The 27886-nt window shown below is 38.2% G+C and overlaps 1 protein-coding gene across 1 annotated transcript in view; it reads left to right on the top strand.

Moving 5' to 3' along the window:
* The window catches only part of LOC150088271 (pyruvate kinase PKM-like), a 552820-nt gene that overhangs the window by 167501 nt on the left and 357433 nt on the right, over positions 1 to 27886 (top strand). The gene's annotated exons all lie outside the window — the stretch shown is intronic.

Raw genomic sequence — 27886 nt, forward strand, 5'->3', positions numbered from 1 at the left:
ATCAGCATGCTATGTTATTAATATGCCAATTTGCTAAATTACATACTGGTTACATCATAAACTCCTGCTTGGATAATATACTTAAGGATACATAAATTTAAATTGAGAACAGATGGTTGCAGGTTAACGTGCGAAAATATGCTTTCATGCAGAGTAATTAATTGTTGGAACAAACTTTTATCTATTGCGCGAGTGGGTAGTTTGAATACATTTAAGAAAGAAGTAAATAAATTATTAGAGGATGGACAGATGACATTACTCTTTTTTTAAATTTTATTTTATTTTTTTCGCTGATGCCATACAAGTTTTTTTTTTTTTTTTTGTCACTCCTGTGCTGATACTTCTTTAAAATCTCACATTTTTTGGAAACTCTACATTTACACAGGACAATATTTGCATTTCAAGTCACATACAGTGTAAAAAAAATGGTGTAAGAAAGTGGGAGTCTCTGATGTGGTAAGTTACTATTCCTGAACTGAAGGTAAAATACTGTTTCACAGTTGAAGTCTGTAATTCAGTAAAATACTGTTCTGTAATTACTGATAAAGAATATGCCCTGCCAGTAAAGCTATCATTTTGTGTCAGTCATATACTTTATCATTAATCAATAAAACTTCATTGCAAGCTAGGTTAAAAATTCAGATAATATCTGATACCATAATAATATAGTATGCTTGATTAATTGTCTGGAATTGTGCAGCCAAGTACTTATGTTCCACTTCCATTAGATGATGATCACTCCACTGAATCCAACACCTTGGCTTATTAATATTATAGAAAATTTTTGATAAATATATATATATTTTTTTTAAAATAGTTTCCCCCTTCCAAACACAAAAGGTTTTAGAATGTACAGTACTTTAGTACCATATACTTGTGTGAGCTGAAGGTAGAGAAGACAGTGTCAGATATTTGTTGATTTTTTCCCCCATTTGGAGATATTTGTTAATACTGGAAATGCATGTGAAGAAAGCTTGTTCCAAAGGACAGAATAGATGAGATAAAAAGGAAAAAAGTTAGTTTTGAAAGTTTGGAATTGAACAACGATTGGACATGACTGAATGAAGCAAATGTTTTGGATAGAGTCTAGGACAAAGATAGTGAACCAGTGGCATGCATACCATGAGCATCAAGCAAGAGATAAAAATTATGGCCATTGATAAATAGTGTACATTACACTAAACAAATTATAGTACAAAAAGCCTTAAACTCTGTAAAATTCAAACTACAACATTTTTAGTGCAATTGCATCATTAGTGCAGAGTTGAATTTTGAGATAAACTGAAGTTTGTACATTAGGCATCATTATTATCACATCTAACATTGTGAAATCCTTCACAATGAACTGTGTTATACATTGAAAGAGTAGCACTTCCCCATTAGAGAAGCCTTCCATTACTTATTTTCATTTCAGTGCCACCACCCAGACAACGCCATTTCAAAGCTATTTGGCCATCACAACTGAGTTCTCAGCTCTTATACCTTTGAGTACCTATCCACTGACAAGAGGCCAAATTGTTTCAGTTTAGCTAAAATAATAAGCTAAATAGCTTTAACTATATTGAAAAACTTTGATTTTGTACACCACATTACAGCTCACAGTGAACTTCTTTACAACTGTTTTGTCAGTATATTCTTCCCTACTTTAATCATGCACACGACAAGCTATAAGACTAGTTATAATGGCAGCAAAATACCGTGCTCCACTATAATTAGTGGCTTGCTTGCTTAATTATTTAATTATTAGATATAATTACATTATAATTACATATGTATTTAATTACATATATTGGCATATATGTAATTAAAGCTGTAGTTTATGTTCATCAATAAGTTGCTGTTTATGGAAGAGTGGAAGAGATGAGCCATAAATTTTATGAATAATACATTTTTCTGGGGGGGGCTTAGAGGGGAACAGGTATCCTGTGTGTTATCAGACACTCAGCCTAAAACACTGATGGATCCAATATCTCTCTATTACAGAAGATTTAGGAGAAGTCCGGTTGCCTGCCTCCCTAAAATCCATTCATGCACACCTTCTCGATGGTAAGCCCTATTACGTCACTTAGGTGGCAACGAACGTGTAGAGTGGTTCTCTTCAAGACGCCTGGTCAGCGTGAAGAGGAAAAGACCAAACTCTCCAGCATATGACAGCACGGCGAAAAAAATGGCCCTCAGTCCCCAGCAGCTTTCACTCTCCCTCTTACGGCAGCGAGAGGATCAGAGTGGAAGCAGAGAGTGCTAAGAATCTCTGGGTACGACCAGGCTGCCATGCACAGAAACTGAACCTGGCCTGTTATAACATAAGATCACTCATCGGTGAAGACAGGATATTAGAGCTGGAAAAGGAATTCAGAAATGTTAATTGTAATATCATTGGTTTGGCTGAAACAAGAAGAAGAAATGAATCACTTATAAGTTTATCAAGTGGAAATCTGCTGTATACCAATGGAAACAGTGAAAGGAGTGAAGGTGGAGTTGGCTTTCTGGTCCATAAAGATATAAAAAAACAACATTTTTGGAATTCAAAAGTACATCACCAAGGGTGTCAAGACTAATACTCAGTATTTCTAAGAGGTACAAGCTAAAGGTTATAATGATTTATGCACCAACATCGAGCCACGATGATGAAGAGGTTGAAGAAATGTACACCGAAATTGAGTCTTCCAGATGAGCAGAAAACCCACTACACTATTATTATGGGGGACTCCAATGCTAAGGTTGGAAAAAGACAAAGCAGTGCAGAAAGGGTAACTATAGGAAATTTTGGAATTGGTGAAAGAAATGAAAGAGGTGAAAGACTTGTAGAATTTACAGAATCTCAAGGACTGTCAGTAATGAACACTTTATTCAAGAAAAGGGTGAACAGAAAGTGTACATGGAAGAGTCCAAATGGATTAACAACTAATGAAATCTACTTCATCCTCACTAACAGAAGATATATTGTGAATGATGTTACCATTCATTGAATAAGGTAAATGTTGGAAGTGATCACAGAATGGTAAGATGTACACTTGATATAGATGTAGGAAAGGAAAAAACTGACTCGAGTAAATAATACAAAGATTGTTGAGATAACAGAAGAGGAGAAAAAGCAGTATGTACTGGAACTTAAGAACAAGTTTGAGCTTATGCAGACTGCTCAGGACAACGATATCAACGAGGAATATTACAACTTTCTGAAAGTGATAATGCCCAAGAAACCTATAGGGAAAAAGAAATCCAAAGAAGAAAAAATTAGTCAAGAAACACTTGTCATGATGAACCGAAGACGACAAATGAAGAGCAAGAAAAAAACTGAGAGGGAGAAAAGTGAGTATACTGAGTTATGCAAAGCCATTAGAAAGAGACTCAGAGAGGACAAAAGAAGATTTAACACAAGAAAAGTAGAACAAGCATTAAGGGAAAACAAAGGATTTAAATCAGCAGCCATGAGCAGTAATACAGAAAGACAAATGATACTGAAACTGAAGAATAGTGATGGTGTACTTATAAACAGCAGAGAAGGCATAATTCAAATAGCAGAAGACTACTATAGAGAATTATACAAGGAGCGAGGGAATGATGCCAGCAGTGGGGAAGATGGATTGCAAAGTAGCAACACATACGACATACCCGATATTCTTCCTAATGAGGTAGAACATGCATTGAAGAAAATGAAGAATCAGAAAGCCCCGGGGGAAGATGAAGTTACTGTAGAGTTGTTAAAATTGGGAGGAAGAGACATAACACAAAAACTGGCAAGGCTCTTCACAATGTGCATTAGAAAAGGTGTGACGCCTAAGCAGTGGAATAATGCAATCATAGTTTTGCTGCATAAGAAAGGAGATAAATCAGAAATTGGAAATTATAGACCAATTAGCTTGTTATCCCACATCTACAAGTTGTTCACAAGGGTCATTACTAACAGATTAGAAAGAATACTTGATGAGAATCAACCGAAAGAGCAAGCTGGCTTTAGGACAGGATTCTCAACTATGGATCACCTTCACGTAATATCACAGCTAATGGAGAAAGCCAATGAATAAAAAAACACCATTATGCCTGGAATTTGTGGATTATGAAAAGGCATTTGACTCCATACAGCATAAGGCAATGTTTCGGGCACTGGAAAGACACGGCATTGATACCCCATATATTATGATTTTGAAGAAAATATATGAGTGTGCTACCTCCTTTATTAGACTAGACAAAGACAGTAGGAAATTTAAAATTGAGAAAGGAGTTCGACAAGGACAATATCTCCGAAGCTGTTTACTGCTGCCCTTGAAGAAGCTTTCAGAAAATTAGACTGGTCGCAGAAAGGAGTCAATGTGAATGGAGAGTACCTAAACCATTTACGATTTGCAGATGAAATTGTGGTCATAAGCCACAATCACAAAGAATTAGAGGAAAATGTTAATCAGTTATGCACAGCTAGTAAGGATTTTGGACTAAAGATGAATATGGCTAAAACAAAAGTAATGATGAACAAGTATGCCACAGAAAGGGAAATAATGATTGAAGGAGCAGTAATTGAAAAGGTGGAGTCGTATACTTACCTGGGACAAGTTATTAGCTGTAATAATGATAAATGGCTGGAAGTCAAGAGAAGAATAAATTTTTTGGATGGATAGCATTCAAGAAATATAGTCACATACTGAAGAGCAATATCCCAGTTTGTCTGAAACGTAAAATAATGAACCAATGTATACTCCCCACCATGACTTATGGAAGTGAAACTTGGGCACTCACCAAAAGAATGGAAGAGAAGCTGAGAACTACACAGCGAAGAATGGAACGAGTTATATATTGGGAATCAGACTGTTAGATAAGAAGAGAAACACATGGATTAGGCAGCAAACTCAAGTAAAGGACATTCTTATCAAAACTAAAGAACTAAAATGGTCTTGGGCAGAACACATAGCTCGAAGACGTGATGACTGATGGACTAAGAAAATAACATAATGGTATCCAAGAGGAGCTAGAAGAAAACCTGGAAGACAAAGGCGGAGATGGATAGATGAATTTCGTCAGTTTGTGGGTAGTAAATGGATGGCCAGTGCTCAAAACAGAAGGAACTGGAAAGTCGCTGGAGAGGCCTTCATCCCGCAGTGGATTGAAAAAGACCGATGATAATGATGACATTTTTCTGCTGGAAAAATGTATTCTTCATTAAATGCCAATGTGGGTACAATTTTGCAGCAGAAGAATGTACCCACATTGGCATTTTCATTCTCTCTTTACTCTCAACTGTCTTAAAGTGACATCAAACTGATCACCATCTCATGCGAGGACTGTATTACCAGCCACATAGCTGTAATAAGGGAGGACTAAGAGAGAAATTGTAAAGTTATAGCTAAAACTACATGGTCTATGTGGTATTCTGCAGATAGAATTAAAACCAAATTGCATTATCAGTGCAATGTAGTTTTAATTACAGTTGTATTGATATAATGTAGTTTTAATTCTCACAGCAGAATACACCTTGCTTTTGTGATGAGGTTGTCCTGGTGTTGCACTGCTTTCAAACAGGTGGGCTTTTAAAATAGTTAACTAGCCATTCATGAGACAAAACTGCTTTGGCTATATTAAAATTTTGAAAACTGATTTTATATTGCATTGCACGCACAGACTACTTCTTTACAACTGTTTTTTTCAGCATGTTTTAATTAAAGAGCACCTGCTATCTGAAGAGACCAGGTTATCCTGAAACAGACCTTGGCTGTTTCCATCTTTAAAAAAAAAATTGTAAAACATTTTTAAAAAAGTTTAAAAAATTATGTTTGGCCATCTGTTTGAAAGTAGGGCAATATCAGGGAAACTTGTAGAGGTAAGATCATTCTGCTATGAGAACTGAGATGATTATATTACCTATGCAGTTTAAATCGCACAAAAACAGATGAGAAGACAAGATACTCCTACAGAGATATTAAGAGAGCAATTTTACCTTGCATGGATTTTTGAAGACAAATGTGATGGTTGCTACTAATTATTTTTTTTTTATTTTTTTATTTTTTTAATGAGAACGCCAAACACGAGAGGTAATAGAACCTATAGTACTTAGTACTGTGCTTGGGTTGGAGGTTGAGAAGACGAAAGAAGATATTTTTTGACATTGGACTTGAACTTCTGTAGACTGTAATTTTCAGGAAATACGTATGAAGGAAGGTTGTTATAGAAAACAGCAGTTGAATGAATAAACGAGGAATATGAAAAGTTGGTCCTGTGTGTTTGAAGTTGGACAGTAAATGGATGTTGGCTAGTGGTAGCATGTGATCGGACTGTTTTGAAAGAGAGAGCCGGAATTATAGAAGAAAATTCAGAAGAACAGTGCCCATGGAAGTATCTATAGAAAAGGCATGCAGCAGTACGTCTATGAGACATCAAGTGGAAAGACTCTGTTAGAGATGAGTCATTAATTAACCTAACTTCCCTCTTCTGAATGGAATCTAGAAGGTTTTGGGGGCACCGCCCCAGATGTGGGAACAATATTCCACTGTAGGGGCGGATTTGCAATTTGTACAGATTAAACAGCTGTCTGAAAGAAAAGTAATGCTGAGAGCAAAAGAGAAAACCAAGTTTTTTAGATGCAGAGGAAGCAATATATGTAATGTGCTTGTGCAAAGAGAGATTAGAAATTAAGGTAATCCACAAAAGAGATATATCAGCTTGCCTAGAAATCGGAGTATCACCAAAGATAAGCATAAGAGCAGAAGAATCTCTTTTTGCCAGATATAAGACAAGACTGAGTTTTAGAAGGATTGAAAGTTGTCTTCGCCCCACTGGAGAATTACCTGGAGATCGGGATTTAAGCAATTGGTAGCAGATATTTAAGAAGTTGAAATTGTTTGAGAACTGAATCTTGGAGAACACCAGCTTGCCTAGAAATCGGAGTATCACCAAAGATAAGCATAAGAGCAGAAGAATCTCTTTTTGCCAGATATAAGACAAGACTGAGTTTTAGAAGGATTGAAAGTTGTCTTTGCCCCACTGGAGAATTACCTGGAGATCGGGATTTAAGCAATTGGTAGCAGATATTTAAGAAGTTGAAATTGTTTGAGAACTGAACCTTGGAGAACACCAGCATTAGTATAGAAGTTAGAAGACAGAGAGCCATCACCCTCAGTGAGCAATCAGAGAAAAAAACTGGAAAAAACTGAAGAATTGGAAACAAGCCAATTATGATATATTCTTCTCTTGAACAGCCTTAGCACATTTATTGGAAAACCAAGGTTTAGATAAAGGATGAAATTTTAAAATGGAGTGTGGAATAAAGGATTCCATTCCTACAAGAATTACAAAAAATAGTTGACAAACCAGAAGATGGAAGCTTGTTTAGAAGACCTTTATGCCAAACACGATCGAAAGACTTTGAGATGTCAAAAGCAACTACTTGTGTTTCACCAACCTTTTCCATTGAATTTGTCCATAAATAAGTAATATTCTTGAAGATAAGCAGGAATATCACCAGTGGATCAACACGGACCGAATCCATACAGGCAATCTAGAATAGGAAGATTTCTAGGTTGTTTAAGAGTTGGCAGTTAATTTATTTCAACATTACTTAAGAAAGAGTAGAAGTAATTGCAATGGGACAATGATTGAATGGGAAGGATTTGTCACCCTTTTTAGGAACTGGCTGGATATGAGAAATTTTCCAAGCAGAAGGAAAAACACCTTTGGAATAAGAAAGTGAAAAAAGTGTCAAAGAACAAAATCCTCCTGACCCTTTTGATGAAAGATCACTGAAGGCATTGAATGGAGTACGTTGGGAATGGTGGGAAGTGTTTTACCAAGATCATTAATTAATACATAAGTTGGAAGAAAAATGGGAAGCTAGCAGGTCAGCTTTATCCCTGGCTGAAGTGACAACAGAACCATCTGGTTTTGACAAAGGTGGGAGCAGAGATGGGCAAAAGTTGCGGCCAGTAGCCTTGGCAAGAGACTAGAATGCTCGGCTACCATTAGGGCAAGAAGTGAATTTTCTACTCTTGGTCTGTTCAAAATCTAGTTTGGACTAATTAATAACTGCTTTACAATTGTTGCGAGCTTTAATGTAGGCAGAAAATGAAGCTGGAGAATTGAAAACAAGCCAATTACAATATATTCTTCTCTTGAACAGCCTTAGCACATTTATTGGAAAACCAAGGTTTAGATAAAGGATGAGATTTTAAAATGGAGTCTGGAATAAAGGATTCCATTCCTACAAGAATAATTTCACTAACACGATCTGAGCAAAGGTTGACATCAGAAGTTTTGAAACAATAATCCGACCAAGGAAAAGAAGAAAGGAAATCTCCAGATCATTTCATTTTGCATTCTTGTAATTCGAAATGACACGAGGTTGGGAATAGCCATGAGATAAAGGCTGCATTGGAAAAGAGACAATCACCAATTTGTGATCTGAGGTGCCTAAAGGACCACTCACTTTGACCGTGTACTTAGAAGGGTTGTTTATGAGGAAAAAGATCAAGTGTGTTGGCTGTATGGTTAGGATTGTCCGGTATTCTTGTACGTAAATGAACAATCTGTGCTAGGTCATTAGTAATTGCAAAAGCCTCAGCATCTCGACCTGCTGGGTCGGTGTGACTAGAAAATGGAAGCCAGCTGGTTTCTGAATATTAAAATCACCAAGGAAAATTACCACTGTTAGGAAAGTTGGACTGGAGAAAGTCAAGTTGCAAAGAGAGGAAGTCAAAGAGCTTCAAGTGATTAGTGGAGTTGGGAGAATGGTAGAGACAGATGAATTTGACAGAATGAGGTAAAGACAAAACATGAATTTCACAGAATGAGAGATTTATGAGAGAATAGAGAAGTTTTCAGCCAGAGAAAATCAAAAAGAGGAGATTTCAAATTATCAAGTCTCTGACAGGGAATATCAGAATGCACGAGTACCACATTTGAAGCAAAAGGAATCATACAGCGAATAATTTGAGCAACTGAGATGAGCAGTAGTTGAATCAACCCATAACTGAGATTCTCAGGGCGCCTCCGTAGCCAGGTGGGAAGGAGCAGCGGTGCGTAGCACACGCTTCTTGATTAGACCGGGGTTCGAGCCCGTCACCACCAAATACGGAAGATGCGGAAAGGTCAGGAAATGACCACCGCATCTCCCGGAGCAATATGGCCTTAGTTGCTAATGCTCCTAAAAACCAAATAACAAACAAACACAACTGAGATTCTGTCAGAAAAAGTATATGGGGTTTGGCAGACTGCAAGTGGAAATGGATGTCATTGAGATTAGAACTGAGAATATGTATATTTGTGAAATGAACTACGAAGTATTTGGAAGGTTTAGATCTTTTCGGAGATAACCTTACTCTATTAGTTTGACAATTCGTGATGTATTCAATAGTGAGAAAAAGCTGGGAACATGCTGTATGAAGTAATGAAATTATTAGATATGGCGTACACATGGTAAGAATATACCCAGATCCTTGACATAACTTGGCCTCGACAATACCTGCCCGCATAGAAATGTTGATTTTGTTTTGTAAAATGTGCTGGATTTTAAACAATTCTTTTTTGCAAAAGTGCCAGATTTTACAGAGTTTACTGTACTTCTATCATTTACCAAAATGTTTTAAACCAAAGACTGGCAGCCTTTCACGCTACATTAGTTATATGAAAGATAAATAAGAGCATAAGATCAATCTATAATTATTTTTTCAGGTATAAATTTATTTTAAATAAAATACACAGTTGTAAATTCACTATAATTTTTAATTAAAACACATTTTTATACTAAAGTAGGTGTATTTTATTATAAAATAGATATTATACATATGGATTTTATTTATTATAAAGTGGCGTTGACATTAGTAGAGGCATACAATACAAGAAAGCAAGCTTATGCAACATCAGCCAGAAAAAAAAAAAAAAAAAAAAAAAAAAGCTCCGATTTACCCCTCCGTTCGTTTTAAATAACTTTCCAGCTCAGCCTTAAATTTATTTAGGCTATCAACTCAACAACAAATGATGGAGGTCTGTTCCACCAATTAACTACCCGCTGGCTAAAGACAAATTTTCGCACATCTATTCTACACCTGTCTTTCCTCAATTTGAATTTATGCACTCTCAGGTGATTATTTTGAGTAAGAGGAAGAATCCCATCAGCATTCAGCATGCTCAAACCATTCAAGGCTTTATATACCTCCATCACCTCACCTCACAGGTGTCTAGTCTCCAATCACTGTAATCTGAAAATTTAAGCCCCTCTTCCTAAGAGCAACCCTTTGTTCCATTCATTCTTTTTGCCCTTCTTTGTACTCATTCCAACAGCTCTACATCCTTCTTAAAATGAGACCTCCAGACCTGTATACTGTACTCAAGGTGTGGCCTTACCATCTGCTTATACAATGGGATAATCACCTTATCCCTGCTAAAAAAATTCCTATATATCATTGACAAGACACCGTCAGCTATACTTGCAGACCGTCTCCACTGCTCAGAAAACTTTATATCTGCCTGAACAATTACGTCCAGGTACTTTTCATTCTCTACCGCTGTCAGTATAGCACAACAGAGATGTTACTCTGGGGTTACTGCTTCTCATATGTGCTACTTTACATTTGTCTGTGTTAAACTTCATTTGCCACCTCTCTCTCATCCCATCTGCCCAACTTTTCTAGAGCCTGTTGCAGCAGCGTACTGTCATTAGTGTCATTAACAACCCTGCCGACCTTCGTATCGTCTGCAAACTTGGACATTAAGCCTGATATACCATCATCAATATCAATTATAAATACAGAATACAACAATGGACCCAACACAGAACCCTGAAGTACTCCACTAATAACATTAGTCTACAAAGAGCAGTGTCCATTGATTACTACTCTGTCTTCTTCTCCCACTCAATCATCCCTTTATCCATAGCAGCAGTTTCTCTACAATGCCGCACTGCTCCAATTTTTGCAGCCGTCTTCCATGTGCAGCACTATCAAAAGCCTTTCTAAGATCCAAATACATGATATCAAAGTTATTCTCTGCATCCAGTTGCTTTGTGACCACATCATAGTATCCAATCAGATTGGTCAGACATGACTTTGCCTTAACAAACCCATGCTGTGTCCATGCTATAACTGAATTCTTGTCTGGATGATCCTGCAGTGCTTCTTTAACCAGTGCCTCCATTAATTTCCCTGAAACAGAAGTTAAACTCACAGGTCTATAATTACTTGTGTCGGCCTTTGATCCTCCTTTGCTGCCTCCTTGAATATAACTGGATTGATCCCATCCACCTCAGGTGCCTTTCTTATGTTTATCTTCAACAATTTCACCTCCACTTTCCTCTCAGTTATTACAAAATCATCTAGTTCACTGCCCGAGTTTAGTTCGCCTCTCGCATGCCCCCTTGCTGAATAACTCCTCATGTGTGAATGTAGATGCAAAATACTCATTTAGTTTGGTAGCCACCTGAGCAGGATCAGGAACAGTTTAACTATCGATATCAAGTGGACCAATCTGATTCATCCCCTTCCTTCTAGAGTTTACGTAAGTAAAGAACTCTTTGCTGTTTTTTTTTGCATCCTTTGCAAAGATTTCTCATAATCTGCCTTTGTCTGCTAACCTCCTTTATGACTTGGTTACAGACCAGCTTATATCTATTGTAGGCTTCCATGTCACCCATTAATTTATATGTATCCCATGCATTTTTTCTTCTCTGCCAACATGTCTCATTGGTTCATCTGACATCCATTTAGGCCTTAACTTTGAACAGTATTTCTTAGTTGGTATGTAAAGCCTAGTAGCTTTCAAGATTAATTCTTTGAATGCTTCCCATTTTGAATTTGCTGTTGGTAACATCATCAGTTGGTCCCACTGTATAGAATTTAAATACTGTCTCAGACCTCCGTAGTCGTCTTTTCGAAAGCTAAAACCCTTCCCTTTACCCTTGATGGTAGTTACCTCTTTGAATAAATCCCACTGCCACCTAGTGGTTCCTTTATATGCAGGTTCTTAATGCATGAAGAATCACTATTGATAATCAGATCAAGAGTATTACTCCCTTAGTTGCCTCCCAAACATGCTGATGTAGAAAACAATCATCCAATATATCTACAAAAGCCTTGCTAGTGTGTGAGTGACCAACCCACAAATTCCAGTCAATATCTGGGAAATTAAAATTCCCCATTATAAGACTCTGATTTACTGGCCCACTCTATTTCCTCTACAGTTTTTTCTTATACTCATCAGAGTCATTAGGCCTATAACACACTCCTACTGTCAATTTTGCTTTCCTAGTTGACATAGGTGGACATTGCACTGTCCATCTCTGTCAACTGGATGCACTTCCTTAGGTATTGTGTGTTTCTTAACTAACAGCATAACCCCTCCTCCCTTCCTATCTATCCTTCCTGTACACATTGATTTCCCTAACTTCCAGTTCTACATTCCTTATATCTGTGTGACACGAAGCCTCTGATATCCCAAAAATATCTGCCTTTGATGTTTTTACCAACACCTCAAATTCATCAAACTTTATTTATAAAACTCCTATCATTAGTGTACACGCAGGTATACATGCACCTGTTCCTATTCTTAGCTACTCTAACACAACCCATGTTTCCTTGTGCCGCAATGACTCCCAGCAGTCTCTGAAATCTGAAATCTTGTTTTCCAGGCTGCTGCTCATTCCAATAGAAGCAGTGCAAGAATCACTTTCACCTCTGCCAGCGGCTACTCTTAATCTATTAGTCCATTTATCCCCCCAAGCTTGCAGTTTTCCAACCTACCTAACACTGCCTCGATAGCATCAGCAAATATTCTTGCGCTCTTTCTATTGAAGTGTGTCCCACCTCGGGATACACTTAAATAGCAAGCCCTGTAAAAGCAGTCTCTCGTGTTAACAAGCAGAGACCAGGCTGAGAAAAATTCTACCTCTTGAGCCTAGAACAATCCCTCCACGGCCGAATTGATCGACAAAGCTCTCATCATATACTCTCTCCTATCTTGTCTGTGCATTGCAGACACTTTCAAATTCAATACCCTAATTCCCGGCTCTATTTCAACAGTGACCTGTACTGGTTTAGTAATTCTGCTGGTCTCCTACTCTTAATATCATTAGTGCCAATGTGTACAACAATATCACCTTTTGTGTCCTTTTATCTGCTCAATAGCGTCGTCAAACTTTGCCCCTGGCAGACATACCTTGGTCCTGTTCCACCTATCGTTTTTACACAAAATGTTCCCCATTTCCCTGACCATAGAGTTACCGACAACTACTAGTTCCTGTGAAACCATCACATTCTGTCTTGGGAGTTGTTGCTTTGTTGCGTGATGTTGAAGTGCAAGCTCTGGCATTGATGTGGGCAGCTGAGTGCTTGATGGGCCTCCTCAAGTGAGATCCTTCGATGGCATCCACCCTGTCCTTTATGCTCTCATATAGGCCCATAACAACGCTGAGTTGTCGTCTGATTTCATCACACTCCTTACATCGTGCACACACAAAGACATTCGCCTTTGGAATATCATGTCCTGTACCTGATTGCTTCACAAACATCAAGCAAGCAGGGCATTTTACATGGCTGTGATTCATAGGGCAACTGCCCCCCCCCCTCAGTTCAAGGTCTGAGTTCTGATTTCGATTCAATTTCAATAAAATTCAATATCAATACAAAAATTATAACCCTAAACTTATATCCCAAGTAAAGTTACTTGAAGTTTAATTCAAGTTTTGAAGTAAAGTTACAAACTAAATCAGGCAAGTACAGTAATACCCTGACTTACGCTACCCCGACTTACGCGAACTCGGAGTTACGTGGTTCTTGATTTTTTCGTTTGCTGTATATCTAAAATTAGCTTACTAGTGATTTGGAAGTCAAATCATAAATCTTAGGTGACAGCTTCCGTTTTTGAGGACTGGTTTGGTCAGCACTTCAAACCCGAAGTCGAATATTATTACAAGTCTAAACAGATTCCATTTAAAGTGATGCTTCTTATTGACAATGCACCCGGTCACCCTCCTGTCACCCTAATTAATTTCGACCCACGTGTGAAAGTTGTGTTTTTGCCTCCAAACACAACCAGCTTGCTTCAACCGATGGACCAGGGAGTCATCAAAACATTCAAAGCTTACTACATGAGGCGTTCATTTGCACGTCTGAATGAAGCTATGAGACAAAATAGTGAGATGTCTGTTAAAGACTTTTGGAACAATTCAATGTTTTAGATGGCGTAAGAATCTTGGGATGAAATTCACAAAAAAACATTGAATGGTGTCTGGAAGAAACTTTGTCCATTTTTTTTTTCAAAAACTAGATGAAAACAACGCCAGAAACTGATCATGTCGCTCATGTGATAGAAGAAGTTGTTAATCTTGCCAGGCAATTAGATTTGGAAGTCAATGGTGATGATGTCAATGAGCTGTTGGATTCACATAGTCAGGAGCTGACAATGAATGAGTTCATAGAGATGCACGAGCAAAACGTCACTGAAGTATCCGACACTTCAGACCCAGTTCCGGCGCCTCCGTAGCCAGGTGGGAAGGAGCAGCAGTGCGTAGCATACGCTTCTTGATTACACCGGGGTTCGAGCCCGTCACCACCAAATACGGAGCATGCGGAAAGGTCAGGGAATGACCACTGCACCGGAGCAATATGGCCTTAGTTGCTAGTGCTCCTAAAAACCAAATAACAACAACAGACCCAGTTCCACCAGAAAAGTACATGACAATTGCAAGCTTGACAGAAGGTCTCAGCTCAATTGAAAAGAGCTTAAAAATTTTAGAAAACATAGACTCCAGCAAAGAATGTGTTATAGCTACAAAGCAAGGAATAAAAAAATTATTAGCTTGCTACGAAATACTAAAAATTATTAGCTTGCGTGAAAAAAAGAAGGCGCTGTGTCGTCAGACGAATTTGTTAGATTTTATGAAGCCATCAACATCGAAATAACTTTTTTACGTAACTCATTTATTTTTTTAATACATATTTTGTATTAATATATAAAAAGAACTGCAATTTTATTGAATATTTTTCTTCTGAACTAGTGTTTTTATTAGTCCTTGGTCCCAATTAAACAAAATTTATATGTATTTATATGCAAAATTGTACCCCGACTTACGTGAATTCGACTTAAGCGATTTTCGTCTGACCCACCTATTGCATAACTTCGGTGTATTGCTGTAATTAACAACATTCCTGTCATTGGTTTTTCTCCAGAATCGTAAGATTTTTATTTCTATGAACTGTGATAGTGTATATATAAACTATTTTGATGAACTATGGTCCTAAAGTGGAAATTATAAATCTATGCACGGAGACATCACCAAAGTGCTTTAAGTAATTTAAATAATCATTTTACTTATAAAATAATCTAAAATAGTTTATTTTACTTGAAAAACTCCCTTCTTTCCTCCTTAATCTTACCAAAATCTTGGACTCAGATATGGATTTAAGATTTTAAAAAGGTGGCAGCTCTAATCTGTATGGCTAGCAATTTGAAGCTAACTGAAGTTGTGAATATTAAAATCACCAAGGTACATTTTTTCACTGTTAGAAAGATTAAATTTGAGAAAATTGAGTTTGAAATAAAGACAAAAAAAATTCTGAGTGATTTGTAGAATTATCAGAACTATAGAGTCAACAAATGAATTTGGATGAATGGGGCAAAGAGATGTTAAGCTTGAGGAGATCTTTTTTTTTTTTTTTTTTTTTAATATGAAAACCCCAAGCACGAGAGGTATTAGAACCTATAGTACTTGGTAGCGTGCTTGGGTTGGCGGTTGAGAACATGAAAGGAGATATTTGTTGACATTAGACTTAAACTTCAGTAGACTGTAATTTTCAGGAAATACGCACGAAGGAAGGTTGTTCCAGAACACAGTTGAATGAATAAACAAGGAAGATAAAAATTGGTTCTGTGAGTTTGAAGTTGGACAGTAAATGGATGCTGGTGGCAGCACATGTTTTGAAAGAGAGAGTGGGAATAATAGAAACCAATTCAGAAGAACAGCTCCCATGGAAGTATCATAGAAAAGGACATGCAGCAGAAATAGTACGTCTATGAGACAGCAAGTGGAGAGACTCTGTTAGAGAGGAGTCATTAATTAACCTAATTTCCCTCTTCTGAATGGAATCTAGAAGCCCGAGAGAGGTTTTCGGGGCATCGCCCCAGATCTGGGAAGGAACAATATTCCATGGTAGGGCAGATTTGCAATTTGTACAGAGTGAAGAGCTGTTTGGAAGAAAAGTAATGCCAAGAGCGAAAGAGAAAACCAAGTTTTTCCGATGCAGAGGAAGTAATATTTGTAATGTGCTTGTGCCAAGAGAGATTAGAAGTCAGGGATATCCCCAAAATAGATATATCAACTTGCCTAGAAATCGGAGTGTCACCAAAGATAAGCATAGGAGCAGAAGAATCCTTTTTTGCGAGATATAAGACAATACTGAGTTTTAGAAGGATTGAAATCAACTAAGTTGCCTTTGCTCCACTGGAGAATTATGTGGAGATATAATTTCACTGACATGATCTGAACAAACGTTGACATCAGAAGTTTTGAAATAGTAATCCAACCAAGGAAAAGAAGAACTGCTGACGCGGCTACTAGAGACGGTCGTGTTCCAAGCCGCTAAGTGGATTTTTCTTATTTATTGATTTGAAATTATTGTTTTTCTAAAACTTTTGATTTAAATTTAGTAGTATAACATTATCTTGTGATTTTCTGATTAACTTGGTGTATTTATTCTTTACTCGGCCTTGTAATTGCATAAAAGTATCGGTAAAGGTTTCCACATGTTTCAACTCCGTTACCGTTCGTAATTTTCCCGCCATTGTGATACGATACTTGTATGCCGTACTAGATAGCGTTAGTTGAACTTCGTTAGCAGTTAAATTGTACGTTTAAATAAATACATATAACGACTTAGATTACAAACGTAATATAATTAATTATATTTAACATAATTAATAACATAACATAATTAATTATAATTAATTAATAAATTAATAGAATCATGACTCAGACCAGAGCAGCAAAGCAAAAGGCTCAAGCTAATGGAAGCGCTGTGGCTCAGAGCAGAACTGAGGGGGGCAGTTGTCCTCTGACTCACAGCCTTATAAAATGCACTGTTTGCTTGATGTTTGCAGAGCAATCGGGTACGGGACATGATACTGCCAAGGGGGATGTCTTTGTGTGTGCGCGACGTAAGGAGTGTATCGATATCAGGCAACAACTCGGCGTTCTTGTGGGCCTATATGAGAGCTTGAAGGACAGGGTGGATGCCCTCGAAGAAACTAAATTGAGGGGCCCATCAAGCTCTCAGCTGCCCACATCAACGCCAGAGCTTGCACTTGGGCATCGCGTGACACAGAGACAACCCCCAAGGCAGAATGCGCTGGTCCCGAAGGAACTAGTAGTTGTTGGTGACTCTATTGTCAGGGAAACGGGGAACATGCTTTGTAAAAAAGATAGGTGGAACAGGACCAGGGTATGTCTGCCAGGGGCAAAGGTTGTTGACATTGTAGAGCGAATATCATCTTTTAAGGGCACAAAAGGTGATATAGTTGTACACGTTGGCACTAATAATATTAAGAGTAGGAGACCGGCAGAATTACTTAACAAGTACAGGTCACTGTTGAACAAAAGCCGAGAATTAGGGTTGAATTTGAAAGTGTCTGCAATTCTGCCCAGACACGATAGGAGGGAGTATATGATGAGAGCCTTGTCGATCAATTCGGCCCTGGAAAGATTGTGCAAGGCTCAAGGGGTAGAATTTTTTTCAGCCTGGACTGTACTTGTTAACAGGAGAGATTGCTTCTACAGGGATGGGATACACTTAAATAGAAAGGGTGCAAGAATATTTGCTGATGCTATCGAGGCAGTGTTAGGTGGGTCGGAAAACTGCTAGCTTGGGGGGAGACAAAGACCAATAGATTGACAGTAGCCACTGGCAGAGGTGAAAGAGATTCTTGCACTGCTTCTATTAGAATGAGCAGAAGCCTGAAAAACAAGATGCATGGTATTTCAGAGACTGCTGGGAGCCATTGCGGTACAAGTAAACACATGGGTTGTGTTAGGGTAGCTAAGAATAGAAACAGGTGCATGTATACTTGCGTGTACACCAATGCTAGGAGTTTAGTAAATAAATTTGATGAATTTGAGGTATTGCTCAAAACATCAAAGGCAGATATTGTTGGGATATCAGAGACGTGGTGTCACACAGATATAAGGGATGCAGAACTGCAATTTGGGGAGTACAACGTCTACAGAAAGGATAGACAGGATAGGAAGGGGGGAGGGGTTATGCTATTAGTTAAGAAACACATAAAAACCAAGGAAGTGAAGCCAGTCGACCTCACTGGACAGTGCAGTGTTGAGTCAGTTTGGTGTGACATAAGCATTGGGAGATCAAAATTGAGAGTAGGAGTGTGCTATAGGCCTAATGACTCTGATGAGTATAATAAGGAACTGTACAGGGAAATAGAGTGGGCCAGTAAATCAGAGAGTCTTATAATGGGAGATTTTAATTTCCCAGATATTGACTGGAATTTGGGGGCTGGTTACTCACACACTAGCAGGGCTTTTGTGGATTTATTGGATGATTGTTTTCTACATCAGCATGTTCGGGAGGCAACTAGAGGGAGTAATACTCTTGATTTGATTATCAGCAGTGATTCTTCATGCATTAAGAATCTGCAGATAAATGAACCACTAGGTGGCAGTGATCACAGTGTGCTGAAGTGGGATTTACTGAAAGAGGTAACTACCATTAGGGGTAAAGGGAAGGGTTATTGCTTCCGTAAAGGCGACTACGATGGACTGAGACAGTATTTAAATTCTATACAGTGGGACCAACTGATGATGTTACCAACAGCAAATTCAAAATGGGAAGCATTCAAAGAACTTATCTTGGAAGCTACTAGGCTTTACATACCAACTAAGAAATATTGTTCAAGGTTTAGGCCAAAATGGATGTCAGATGAACTAATGAGGCATATGGCAGAGAAGAAAAATGCATGGGATACTTACAAATTAACACATGACACAGAAGCCTATGATAGATACAAGTTGATATGCAACCAAGTTACAAAGGAGGTTAGGCAGGCGAAGGCAGATTACGAGAAATCCTTGGCAAGGGATGCTAAGAAAAACAGCAAAGAGTTCTTTACTTATGTAAACTCTAGAAGGAAGGGGATGAATCAGATTGGTCCACTTGATATTGATGGGTCAACTGTTGAAGATCCTGCTCAGGTAGCTAACAAACTAAATGAATATTTTGCATCGACATTCACACATGAGGAGTTATTCAGCAAGGGGAATGCCAGAGGTGTATTCAACTCTAGCAGTAAGCTACAGAATCTTGAAATAACTGGGAGTAAAGTGGAGGAGAAACTGTTGAAGATAAACACAAGAAAGGCACCCGGGGTGGATGGGATCTATCCAGTTATATTAAAGGAGGCAGCAAAGGAAGTAAGCAAACCCTTAGCCATAATTATGAGAGCTTCCTTGGACTCAGGGGAGGTACCCATAGACTGGAAATGTGCAAATGTGACCCCAATTCACAAAGGAGGATCAAAGGCTGACACAAGTAATTATAGACCTGTGAGCTTAACTTCTGTTCCAGGAAAATTAATGGAGGCACTGGTTAAAGAAGCACTGCAGGATCATTTAGACAAGACTTCAGTTATAGCTCAGACACAGCATGGTTTTGTTAAGGGGAAGTCTTGCCTGACCAACTTGATTGGATACTATGATGCAGTCACAAAAGAACTGGATGCAGGGAATAACTTTGATATTATATACTTGGATCTTAGAAAGGCTTTTGATACTGTTGCACATGGAAGACTGCTACACAAATTGGAGCAGTGTGACATTGGAGGCAAATTGCTGCTATGGATAAAGGAGTGGTTGAGGGGGAGAAGACAGAGAGTGGGAATCAATGGACACTGCTCATCGTGGACTAATGTTATTAGTGGAGTCCCTCAGGGCTCAGTGTTGGGTCCATTATTGTTTTCTGTATTTATAAATGATATTGATGATGGTATATCAAGCTTAATGTCCAAGTTTGCAGACGATACAAAGGTTGTCAGGGTTGTCAAGGACACTACTGACACTATGCTGCTGCAACAGGATCTGGAAAGGTTGAGCAGATGGGCTGAGAGGTGGCAAATGAAGTTTAACATTGACAAATGTAAAGTACTACACATGGGAAACAGCAACCCCAGAGCAACGTATCAACTCTGTGGTACTACACTGACAGTGGTAGAGAATGAAAGGGACTTGGGGGTGATTGTGCAGGCAGATATGAAGTTCTCTGAGCAGTGCAGACGGGCTGCAAGAGTAGCTCATGGAGTATTGTCAATGATATACAGGAATTTTTCCAGCAGGGATAAGGCGGTGATTATTCCATTGTATAAGGCAATGGTCAGGCCACACCTTGAGTACTGTATACAGGTCTGGAGGCCTCATTTCAAGAAGGATGTAGAGCTGCTGGAACGAGTACAGAGAAGGGCAACAAGATTAGTGAATGGAACAAAGGGGTGCTCTTACGAAGAAAGGCTTAAGTTTTGCAAATTACAGTGTCTGGAGACTGGGCACCAGCGAGGTGATCTGATAGAGGTGTATAAAGCCTTGAATGGTTTAAGCATGCTCAATGCTGATGGGATTCTTTCTCTAGCTCAGAAAAATCACCTGAGAGGGCATAAATTCAAATTGAGGAAAGACAGATGTAGGATAGACGTGCGGAAATTTGTCTTTAGCCAGCGGGTGGTTGGTTGGTGGAACAGACTGCCATCCCTTGTGGTGGAGGTTGATAGCCTAAATAAGTTTAAGGCTCAGCTGGACAGGTATTTTGAACGAACAGAGGGGTGAAGTGGAAGTGGGTTTTTTTTTTGGCTGATGCTGCATAATAGCCATGAGATAAAGGCTCCATTGGAGAAGAGCCAATCACCAAGTTGTGATCTGAAGTTCCTAAAGGACATCTCACTTTGACCGTGTACTTAGAAGAGTTGTTTGTGAGAAAAAGATCAAGCATGTTGGCTGTATGATTAGTATTGTCTGATATTCTTGTAGGTAAATGAACAATCTGTGCAAGGTCATTAGTAATTGCAAAAGCCTCTGCATCTTGACTAGCTGGGTCGGTGTGACTAGAAAACAGAAGCCAGCTGGAGTTTTGAACATGAAAATCATCAAGGAAAATTACCTCACTGTTAGGAAAGTTGGACTGGAGAAAGTCAAGTTGCATAGAGAGGAAGTCAAAGAGCTGCAAGTGATTAGTGAGGCTGGGAGAGCAGTAGAGACAACAGATGAATTTGACACAATGAGGTAGAGCGATTTTAAGCCAGAGAAAATTGAAGAGTGTCGATTCCAAATTACCAAGTCTCTGACAGGGAATATCGGAACGGACATATGCACAAGTACCACCTTTGAGGCAAAAGGAAATATATAGCGAATAGTTTGGGCAACCGAGATTAGCAGTAGTTGAATCAACCAATTACTGAGATTCTGTCAGAAAAAGTACATGGGGTTTGGCAGACTGCAAGTGGAAATGGACATCATTGAGATTAGAATTTAGACCATGGATATTTGCGAAATGAACTAGGAAATGTGTGAGAGGTTTAGATCTTTTCGCAGATAAGCTTACTCTATTAGTTTGACCATTCATGGTGTATTCAATATTAAGAAAAAGTGGGGGGGGGGGGACATGCTGTATGAAGTAATGAAATTTTTGGATATGTCATACACATGATAAGAATATACCCAGATCCTTGACATAACGTGGCCTTGACAATGCCCCCCCCCCCTGCATACACACTATTCAGACTCTCTCCAGTCACTATCTGGCAGATAGAGGTAGCAAGATCCGGAAGATCTTGCTACCTCTACTCTGCCAGATAGCGATAGCAAGATCCACTAGCTGATCCGGAAGCCTCCTAAAGAGTTACCAATAGGTTCGGTCTGGTGTACTAACTAGCGGTCAGCCTGTGAACACCATTTTAGAGCTGGAACCTCAATGTAAGGAAGATTGGATCTCGCCTTGATGTTCATCATAACCTCAAAATTCATCAGTCATACTGATTGGTGGAGTAGATGGGGAATTGTTGAATGGAACTTAGCTCTGGAGACTAAACATGGGATCCACCACTTCAAGTCTCCAATATTTAAACACAAGTATTGCCGTTAAAGTGGAAGGAATCATAGGGCAACTGATATGAGTGGTAGTGGAGCAACTGAAAATTCAGATTCTGTCAGAAAAAATAATTGGGCTTAGCAGATTTATAGGTGGAAATGGACATGAAATGAATGGACTTATAATTCATTCCACAAATAAACTCATTTATATTTATGATGAGAATTGTGAAGTTATTGGTATTTTTAGATCTTTCTCAGATTAATTTTTTCAAGTAGTTTGACAATTTATTATGTATTGATTTAAATAAGATAAAAATTGTGGGAATGTAATATAGGGATTTATGAAATTTTAATTATGGTGCATGCACACACAGCAAGAATATATCAGTAGCTCATACCAAGCCCTTGATATTATGTGCTCTTCTTCTCTTTTCCGCTTGCAATCACGATACTTGGGCTTTCTTTTTCTAGTCACAACTGGCAGAGTTAACTGCCAATTATATACTAGCTGACCTCATTTCTTCCAGGGACATTACCAGTATGTGTAGTCTGATGTACTAACTACCAGCTGGCCTGTGAAAACCATTTTATAGTTACATCTTCAAAATATAAAGGATACTAGATCTCATTATTATGCCTGTTTATAACCTTAAATATACAACACCTGTTTGGTTTGTAAGAGTTTCTGCCCATTCAAATTTCTGTTAAGCAAACAGTGATATTGCATTGGATAAATGGATAAATCTACCACTCAGTATTATCACTTGATCTAGAAGGTTAGTCATACCTCTGTGTGGTGTAATGACCATGCTGTGAAATAGCTGTGTTGGCAGCCACACTTCAACCTCTGCTTACATCATAACTTGGTTGTCAACATGCAGCATACTAGCTATGTTATTTTTTGAATTTCCCCAGTAGGATGGGGAGACGTACAGTTTGATGGCCATATCCATGTATGTATCTGTTGAGGGGTGGCACTTATAACTACAGTTCAACTCCATCAGGGAACTCTGATGTTAAGAACTCTCTCTCTCTGTGTAAAAAGGCCAGCATGTGAGTAGAATGATTTTTGTGATGATGTTTTATGTTTCTGTGTTGATTGGCCTCAAAATGTGTGTGTGCGGGCCAACTTCTACTGTTCTAATGGTTATGACCCTTTCTGGAAGGAGTGCAGTACCAGTGGATGCCAGCAATCGTGGTTAAGGCCTAGCCCAAGTCCTAACTACCAGCAGGGGTGGCAAATTAACTACAAGTTAATTGTACTTTTTTTTTTTAAGTTACAACTAAATTAATTGCGGAAGTGCAAGTTCAAATAATTGCAATCGACAAGGCTACGGGAGGGGGGAGCAGGTGAATCCATTAAGTGTGATGTGAGTCAGTTTTGGATGTGGTTGGGTATTTACCATAGCTGAGAGGGAGAGTTTTTCTAAGAGAAAACACTTTTCTTGCATAGTTTTGGAGGGCATGGAAGTGTGGTTTTCTCTTAACAAAGGTTTCCTCTTGACCAGACAGGACAGGTACAGTGCAAGAAAACAGTTATTGACTTTGAAAAAAGGACAGTGGAAGAGAATACAGGTGGAGTCTTCATGTACTCCACAGAGACACAGAGTTCAGTTATAAAGAGGTTGAAGTAGTACAACTTGGAGTTAAGCAATCCATGCCCAGTCAATTCAAAACAAGTATGCAAGTAGCCTCAAGTAGGAGTGAGCTTGCTGAATGAAGTAACAGTTTGGAAGAATCAAAATGTTCTGCTTTTTGTGTAAGAGTTCCATCGAGCTTATCTTTCAGCCACGATTTGCAAGCATTGAGTTTTCTCATGTTGTGGAGGGGCATCTGGATTAATGGATATGCCATCAAATTCTGTGAAGTGACCTTTTTTTGGATGTTATAGGAGTCCTCTGTAGGGCTCACATCTGGTGAGTATGGGCTTGGCTCACCCAGGGTCTCGAGCTGGATATCATAATTTTTGTCTTTCTCAGTGATTCCCTTCTACTTCTGATTCTTGTTCTGTCTCTCTCTCAGGGTAATTCAGAAAATTTTTTTTGGCTGGTGCAGCATAAGCCTCATGCTTCCTTGCACAATATGCTAATAATGATACAAGGTGTTCGGAAAGTCAGTGTGCTCTTATATACATATATTTATTAACAGACGTGTTTCAATATAGAATACAGGAGGTAAATATGAATGACAATTATAAACAATGTTGAAAGTGATCCCCCCCCCCCCTTAGCATCAATACAGGCTTGGAGCCTTCATATTTTGTTTCTAAACACCGCTATCAGTAAATAAATAGACATGAATGAATGCTGTTATCGCTGCTTTCAAGTCATCCAGCGTGCGCGGAAAAGCTCGATACACTGCAGATTTTGCTGCTCCACATAGATAAGTCTGGTGGATTTAGATCTGGTGAGCGTGGGGGCCACACGTCTGTCGAAATAATGCGGTCTCCAAACATTCCTTTAACAACTGCATAGATCTGTTAGATGTGTGGACAGTAGCACCATCCTGTTGAAACCATGAGTAATTGATTTCATCACTTGTCATCTGACCAATGAAGGTATGAAGAATCTGCAAACAATAGCACTCGCTGTTTATTGTGTTCATAAAGAAAATAGGGCCAACAATTCGATGTCTAGAAATCGCAACCCACACACCAACCTTGAAATCCTGCAATGTTTCGAAACATAGCAATGGTTGCTATGTTTCGTGTAAAGTGTGAGGATTATCGGATGACACAATCTTGAATTTTGCGAATTAACATAACCCAAGAGATGGAACCGTGCTTCGTCGGTGAAAAAGGTCACATCCAACACATTAGCTGTATTCTCTTCGATAAATCGGTTAAACCATCTGAAATAGCGTATTCATTTTCCACGATCAGTTGCTTTCAGTTCATGTACCGCCATTATTTTGTATGGGAAGAGCTTTAATTTTTCTGACGGCTTTATGAGCAGTTCCAAGACCAATATCATGCTGCTGAGCTAACTTTCATAATGATTTTGATGGACTCTGCAGCATACTGTCAGAAATATCCAACAGTTTCTCCAACAGTTTCTCCTTCCACAGCGTTTGACCTCATCCACTGCTCCTGTTTCCCGAAACTTGGTTACGAAGTGTATTGCGATGTGGAACAGGTGTATCTGGGAATTTGTCAGCAAATCGCTGTCGCACCACATCTGCGTATCTACCACTTTCTCGGAATACGTGTTCGATGAGCTATAACGTTCTTCAGTTGTTAAAACCATATTGGGATCAAAATCTGAAATATAAACAAAATATTATTAGAAAAGTGCACAGTGACTTTCTGAACACCCTGTAATATTAAGAATAAGTCCAGGGGGTAGACAGCCAGCAATAATTTGGAGGTCTACTAGGTCCTAAGACCTGGCAGCAACATCCACAAACAAACTTGCTGAGTAACAGAATGATAATTCAAGGCCACAGTGACATACCTGTTGCAGAATTAGTTTCTAATGGTGTTTAAAAGTTTCTGAGAACATCTTAGGAGTCTCAGTTGTTCTAGGAAACTCTCCCACCAAAGGGAATCAAAGATGCCTTCAAAGTCAACAAAACAACCAAGGGTATTTATGGGTTGTGAGGTGAATGAAACAAATAAATTCAACCAGGGCACCTTAAGTGTTAAGTCCAGGAGTAAAGCCAAATCAGTTAGATACTACTGAACCAGAGTTTTCAAGTAGTGAATTGATTCTGTAGGACAGAAGTCTTTTGGAGACCTTCCCTAATACAGAAAGTAAGGCAACTGGTTTGTATGACTGGAGAGTTGAGTGGTTTTCCAAGTTTTTGAATAATCTTGAGTGCATATTTTCAGAAGATGAGAAAGGAGCCTTGAGATAAGCATTTGTTGTACATGTTGATGAGCATTGTTGAGAAGAGCTTAGAGATAAACCTGCCCTCAGAACTTGACTTTGTTGGGTTGTATTTTGTCTACAGCCATTTTAACCTTAAGTCAAGGGAGAATAATTAATTCTATGGGGTCTTCTGAGTGATATTCTATGTTCAAGTTTCTGATTTCTGAGTACTCAGCAGAGTAAAAGGAGGGCGTTATCATCAGGAAATAAGGAGTCTAAACTGGAGTTGATAGTATTATGCCAGGAGATTGCTTCAGTATCATTGGAGACAATAATTTGATGGCTATTTAGTTTATCTGAAATTTAGCCCAGTTCAGTCACAAGTATATGGCTTGAATATTTGCTCCATTTAAATTTACAAGTAACAGCCCTAGTTTCATCACTGGAAGAATATCTGTCATAAACCTAACAGACTATTTAGGAACAATACAAACAAAAATTAATTTCACTTCTTTAAGAGCAGAATTAGCAAAGGCACATGATGCAAGAAGGCAAGCTTCTATAGCATCAGTCAAAAAAAAAAAAAAAAAAACCCTTATTTCACTCATCAACTCACTCCAAATGTTTGTCAAGTTCTGCCTTGAATCTCTGTAAGCTATCAACTTCTACAACGACAGATGGAAGTTTGTTCCAGCAATCAACCACTCGCTGGCTAAAGGCAAATTTCCGCACATCTATCCTAACCACCCGCTGGCTAAAGGCAAATTTCCGCACATCTATCCTAACCACCCGCTGGCTAAAGGCAAATTTCCGCACATCTATCCAGTGTTGCCAACTCTTAATAATATTTCCCGCTAGCCGCATACTCAAAATCCGCTATTTTTAGCACTTGACCCGCCAAATTTTTTAAATTTTTATTTGTTTGTACTTTGTAGTGAATAAAACAAACAAACAAATAGTATATATAAATAGTTATTTATTTTTCTGTTTTTAATATAAAATCAATATCTAAAAATCTAAATTAATTTCGAAATTCAATACCTCCTCATCATATGCTTCTTGTGTACCTATTTTGCGAAGCACTTCTTCAGGTAAAACATAATTTTTACAACACTTTTCAACTCTTTTGAGCCCGTATCGTACTAATAAGATTGCATTAACCGTGCCAACACTCATTCTGTTGCGTGTTTTGTTTTTTACTAGATTTAAGTTGCTGAATATTCTTTCCACATCTGCATTGGATAATGGCAAAATTAAAATACCCAATGCAAATTCGCTAATTTCTTTAAATGGATTTTTACCGCTTGCATCTCGATATTTCGAAACTTCTGACCAAAACTTCATTGTATTGTAGATGTTTTCCCATTTAACGAGAGTAATGTTTATATACTGTTGCTCAATTTTTTCAATTTCTACTTCAGACAATTTTAAATTTTGTAATAAATTTATCAGTGGTTCGTTTTGTTGCTTTAATATATTGTTAACTGAGACATTTTTTTTAATTCTTTTATGTTGCCCGGAAGGCGTTGTTTTAATTGTGGATACAAATCAATCAAGAAATTACGGCATCTCTCTCTCTGTTATTGCCATTTCATCTGTTGTTGTTGTGATAAGTTTATTCATTATTAATTCATTTATTTTTCTTTCAAATTGGTAACCTAAATATGGCTTAGGGTCTAAATAATTATTAATGTCCTCTTCTATCCTTTCAATATGTGTATTTGGTAAAAACATTTTATTGGCAATCATCGACAATAGCATGTTTAAATCATGTAGTAATAATGTAGGATCGGCAGTATTTGATTCAAAAGATTTGTTTACTCTTTGTACTTCAGATAAGATAGGTTTTAAAATAAAAGATACGCTAAATTACTTTCATCTTTGAACATTGAATAAAGAAGTTCTGCAGTATAACATTTGTCAGTCAAACGAGTTATTTCAAAATGGGCTTTTAATTCAATATACTGTTCTAAAATTCTTGTTATAGCAACTTCAATGGATAACCACCTTGTTTGACACGAAT

Source organism: Mastigoproctus giganteus, chromosome 3 (assembly GCF_048544385.1).
Source record: "Mastigoproctus giganteus isolate SK-2022 chromosome 3, ASM4854438v1, whole genome shotgun sequence".
NCBI classification, from domain to species: Eukaryota; Metazoa; Arthropoda; class Arachnida; order Uropygi; family Thelyphonidae; genus Mastigoproctus; species Mastigoproctus giganteus.